Below are 6,000 nucleotides of genomic sequence, written 5' to 3'. Positions count from 1 at the left end.
ATAGAAAAATGGTGTTCTGGTGTGATCAATATTGCACGAAGTCACCATGCTTTTCCTCCATTTTTCTAGAATCAAACCTCCCACTGCCATATATTCTACGATGGGATGCATATAAATTTAAAGTTATTTCAATGTAAGAATGAGCAAATGATTCCACGGGTAGAATTATTGTTTATGCGAATACATGTCGATGACTGGAAATATGTTTATGGAATTGATAACACTGATTTATTTTATTTTTTTGAACAGGAAACTAGCTGATTTTCTGGATTGGTCCAAGGAACTCGTTGCATCATGTAGAGAAAAAATAGTGAAAACTCTAAGCATATTTAAAACTAAATTGTTGAATTCTGATGCCTGGGCTACATACAGCTGACGTAGTCATATCAGAAGGAAATGAAGTGTGCAAATTAAGAAAAATTTCTTGTCAGTAGTTTCTTAATAGTAATAAGGATATGGCCATTTGGCTGAAGTACCTGATCATGGGATATATACTCCTTACATTTCATTTGAAAAAGAGATTTTAATTGATATCCAGAATTGGAGTACAATTCCAATGCTTTCACGACACATACTTGTGAACCTTAGTTGGTGTCTCCTTATTCCACTCCTCGTGTAAACCTGTGAATTTCCAACCAATAAATTGCAAACCATTGGTAGCAACCCTATTTATTTATAAAACCTAATACTTTATGAGAGATTATGAGAGATTCATCACTGCTCTGTGATGCATAGAATATTTTGATTTTATATGTTCCTTTCTGTGTTTTGCAATTTATGAGAAAAAATGAATGATTCATATCTCCCAAGCTATGAGTGACGAATAACTGTCCACTCAGAGAAAAATATCATGCAAATGTAAGCGTAATTTGTGATTATTTATTACAGTTTTCATTTTTACGAGTGATGTCATGAAAAAAGAATCTGAACACGATGGAGTTATGTCAATCAGCAGTGTAACACTAAGTGTGACACTTTCAAAGAAAAGGAAATCACAATTTTTGCAGCCACTAAGTGTTAAATAACTAATTGACATAACTCCCTCGAGTTCCCTGTTTGGACAGACTAGGGGATCAAACCTCCGAAGGTTTTTAGCCTCTCCTCCATCCAGTCGACTTCTGCCCCTACTCATCTCACGTCTTCTTAGACTTGGTCCTTCCAGCAGTGTTGAGGCGTTCCCAAAGATCGCTATCCTCTTGGTAATATTTCTGATACAGCTTATATTATTATTGTGATAAGTTCTCTCCCCGATGTTTGGCCTGCCCTCTTGAGTCTAGTACTCTTTATTTGTACCACTATCTCTGGGTCATCTCTTCTTGATTTTCAAATACTTCTCATAAAAAATTACTAAATATCAAGAGTAGTATAAAGGAATATATCCAGCGATTTCCTAATTCTTATTATTTTCCACATATTTAAACACTTAAACACTCCGTTAATTTTCCACAATAGCCCCTTCTGGTTTTTTGTCAATAATCTCCTACAGCCAACCAATGGGTGAAATATAAACTTTCAGTACTCAAAACATCGTCATTCTTTGGACGATTTAAATATTATAAATCTTATCCCTAAATGAGAATTATTCCGAACAGACAAACCAAAAGAAATAAATTAATTAAAAAAATAAGATTAAATTGAATTGAGTATTTCTTAATATTTATTGGTCTAGTATCATATTTTAAGCATCTTAGTCCATTTTAGCCTGAGTTTGGTCTAGTTCACTCAGACCTGAAATTACTACTACCCATAAAACCTTGTTAGATGAATGAGAAAGCAAAGTTGTGACGAAAACGAATTGAAGGCTTCATATAAAACACTAGAAGATAAAATATGTTGAAGGGCATAAAATACTTTCCCTCTGGTGTATTACCGAGTTTTTTAAACTCAATAACTCAACTCAAATTGAACTGCAAAGAAGAATCCTGCATCTGTACCATATGTGTTGGACAAAACTTGAAATCCCAAAGGATTGGAATTTGGCTAAGATTGTTTTATTGTTTAAAAAGGGAAAGAGAAATAACCCAGAGAATGGGTATAAAGCCCGTATGACACTTGCCAATTTATTGGCCAATATATCGGCGCGCAATATTGGTTAAAATATTGGGCTTTAGGCATCGTATGACACGTACCAATATTTACACCAATATTGGCCGTTATAGTGTTCTAATACCCCACTAGAGAACGCCACATAACACAAAATGACAAAAGAGCATCTCAAGACGCAGATTAATTGCCAATGAGCTACAGAATGGGAGGTGGCATAATAATTGTAAATTTAATAACTATTTCGAGGGGCTGCAAAGATATTTTCGAATTGCTCGAAATTTCATTCGGGTGAGTTCCTTGAATGATGAGAGATTGGAAATATTGTGATCTCATAGGTGAGCCAAGATAACGTAGCGGCTCATTTTGGCTGGAATATGTTCATCGAATAAACAGAGATTGTGTCATCAATTGGGACTTTCACCCGAAACTTTAGCGCTCAAATCATGAAAAATAGTTTAATAATTGTAATTTAAACAAAATATAGACGCAATCGAGGAGAATCACGACGTTTTTATTCATTAAATATCCGAAATGTTATTTCCGAATTACCAACTTTAGACAGTTGATGTTTGTGAATTTATGTTCTCTCAAAGTACATATTAATTATTTGAGCTATTCCATGGATTGCTATGCTTCTAAAGTTTTTATATATGATATTAAAATTCCGAGGTGAAATGTTTTGCAAAGAGCTTCTAGATTTGGCCACTAGGAGTCGACAAGACTGAGTTCTGATTGGAGATTGGCCTCGAGAAAATAGAACCCGTTCTAAAATCTAGATTGGCCAAGAAATTGTGCCCAATATTGTGAAACGGAGATTGGGCTAGAAATTGGTGTGTGTCAGTGGGTCCACAATCCAATATCCAATGGATTGGCCAATAAATTGGGAAGTGTCATACGGGCTTAAGTGTACTGAATACTGCATGTAAAATATGCAGTAAAATAATTAATACAAGGCTGCAAGCTATCTCTGATACCATTTTATTAGAAGAGCAAGCTAGCTTTAAGAAGGGAAGATCTTGCATTGAAGATGTTTTTACTTTAAAACAAATCATTCAAAAACGAAGAGTTCAATCTAGAAACGCATCTTGCATTCGTAGATTTTGAAAAGGCATTTGATCGTGTTTATAGAGAAATGCTGTGGTCAATTATGAAGAAAAGAGGGTTTCCTAAACATCTGATACAATCTTCCCAGAGTCTATACAGAGAAACCAGAATTGTAATTGACACTGGAAAACAGATCACTCAAAAAATTATCAAAAAAATTATGCTTTGGCTGTATTTTCTATGACTTTTGAAGATTTCAGTGAACATCTGCATGGTTTTACAACACAAAATGGCGTACCCATTTTTCGTGTGGAATTTGAAGTAGCCATTATCTTTCGTTTACGAAATATGCAACTCGGGAAATCTATATCACAGTGTAAAGTAGAGGTTTCTTAAGAATGGTACAAATAAATCTTTGAAAAAAGTTTGCGACCAAGGTAGGTAGATTATGCGAAGCACAGCTCGCGTTCTTTCTTCACAATGTTCTAAAATCTGGTGAATCGAAGAGACAAGTTGACGCATTATTTCTAGATTTTAAGAAAGCTTTTGACACGGTACCTCAAAACAAACTTTAATACTAATTGCAGTCATGCGGATTAAACGAAACAGTGGTAAAATGCGAGATTTTCTGAATGATCGTAAAGAAAAAGTAGTTCTTGACGGAATTAGCTGTGATGTATTTAAAGTGACATCAGATGTTCCACAAGGAAGCGTGATCGGCCCCGTTTTGTTCCTTTTGTACATAAATGACCTCTGCTCCCGAATTAGCAGTATAATAAGTCTATTTGCTGACGACGCCGTCATCTATCGCGAAATCAGTGATCACTCAGGCTATGAAATTCTATCATAGGATTTTAACAACATTCATTTGTGGAGCCAAGAGTAGGGACTCGAACTTAATCTGATCAAATGCATGTCCATACATTTCTTGCGGAGTTCATCCAACAATAACCATGTTTATGCTGTGGATGGTATTAACATAAAGGAAAAAGACGGAGTTAAGTACCTGGAAGTAACGATACCCTCAAACCTCTCGTGGGGAACACATATACGGATTATTTGTGGCATAGCCCTGAAGAAATTAGGATTCGAAAAGCGTAATGTGCGAAGATTTTCGGATGAGAAAATGAAAGAAAGGTGCTATTTCGCACTCGTCCAACCGCATCTTGAATATGCAGCGAGCGTATCGGATCAGGTTCAGAAAGACTTAATCCGCGAACTGAATAAAATACAAAGTAAGGCTGCGCGGTTCGTCAAAAACTGCTACAGGCGCACAGACAGCGTTACCCAGATGTTAAACGAATTAGGCTTGGAGCCGCTGGAGACTCGGAGGCTGCGCGCTAAGCTTAGATTGCTTGAACAATTGAGAATGGATATATAAAATAGTTTCCGGCTTAATTTTGTAGAGTAATGATATATCCATGATTAAAGCACAAATGGTAATATCCACACTATTTATTTATCACTTAACCGACCATGGTTTCGACACTTGGTGTCATTTTCAAGGTAATCCAACAAAAAACTCTCTCGGTATATATAACCATGCCAAGGTAGGAGGTGGGGGAGGGGAGTGAAAGGGGGAAACAGTTTAGGTGAAAAAATGAGCGAAGGCCGAAACCAGAAGACATACAACAAGAGGAGCGTGAAGGTCAGGGTTTTGACGTCATGGAGAAGCTTAACTTTAACAAAGGTGAGTCCGTACAAAATAAAACATCATTACAAAGTCCATCCGGGCTGTTGGCAATGTCAAATTTTTCCATAAAATCTAATATAAGCCCTTTGTAAATACAATGTAAAATATCTATGTCAAAATTGCTAAAATGTTCAGGCATAAATGATTTGCACAACAAGATTTTCCGTCATTATATATAAAACTTCTGTGTTCCTTCACTCTGTTTTTAAAGCGTCTACCAGTCTGGCCAACATAACACAAACCACAGTCCTCACAATTTAATTTGTACACTCCACTTTTGTCCATACAGTCATAACTGTCCTTAGAATTGAATAAAATCTTGTCAAGCGTCAATGGGTTATAAAATGAAATATTGTAATTATTTTTATTTTTAGAGAATACATTCTGGAGTTTATACGAAATGTTTCTAATGAAAGGTAGTATGACCACGGCGGGTAATTTTAGTTGGGACCATACACAGAGATGTCAGTAACTTTGTGTTTCTTTTGGAGCGATATCGTTTAAGCATCTTGTCTAAGCGCATGGGTTGAAGCCATATCTTACTGCTATGGTTTTTATAATTTTGAGTTCTTTATCGAAGTAGTGGACAGTCATAGGAATATTCATTATCCGGTGGATCATACACCTCAATGCCGCTAGCTTATTTGTATGGTGATGAGATGAATCTACCGGAATAATAAAATCAGTGAACGTTTCTTTTCTGTTTATTGATAGATCATGTTTACCACCTTTAATTGAAACATTTAAGTCTAAGAAATTGATGTTGTCCCCACCATATTCGATCGTAAATTTAATCTTGTCGTGGATTGAATTTTAAAAAATGTTAAAAATTATCTAATTGGCGTGATGAGCCCGTCCATAAACATAAAATATCGTCTACATATCTAAAAAAGTCTATCGTCTACATAGCTGAAAAGTCTATACTCCAGATTGTCCATGAATATTTCAGCAAGAATTGGGGAGAGAGGTGACCCCATAGCAAGGCCAGAATTTTGTAAGAAAAAACAGCCATTATAAATAAAGTAGTTCTGTGAGAGACACATGTTTAGAAGTTTCTCAATATCTTTAAGTATCACTGGATCACATTTAGCGTCTTTTAATAAATTTAGGGTCAAGTTAAAGGCTTCAGCAGGCGGAACGGAAGTGAACAGATTAGTGGCATCGAAAGAAATAAGTTTAGCGTTAGAAGGGGAACTATATTGGATATTTTCTCTGAC

The sequence above is a fragment of the Ischnura elegans genome, chromosome 2, assembly GCF_921293095.1.
Source record: "Ischnura elegans chromosome 2, ioIscEleg1.1, whole genome shotgun sequence".
In the NCBI taxonomy this organism is placed as follows: domain Eukaryota; kingdom Metazoa; phylum Arthropoda; class Insecta; order Odonata; family Coenagrionidae; genus Ischnura; species Ischnura elegans.
Note: the sequence above shows the minus strand (reverse complement) of the source record.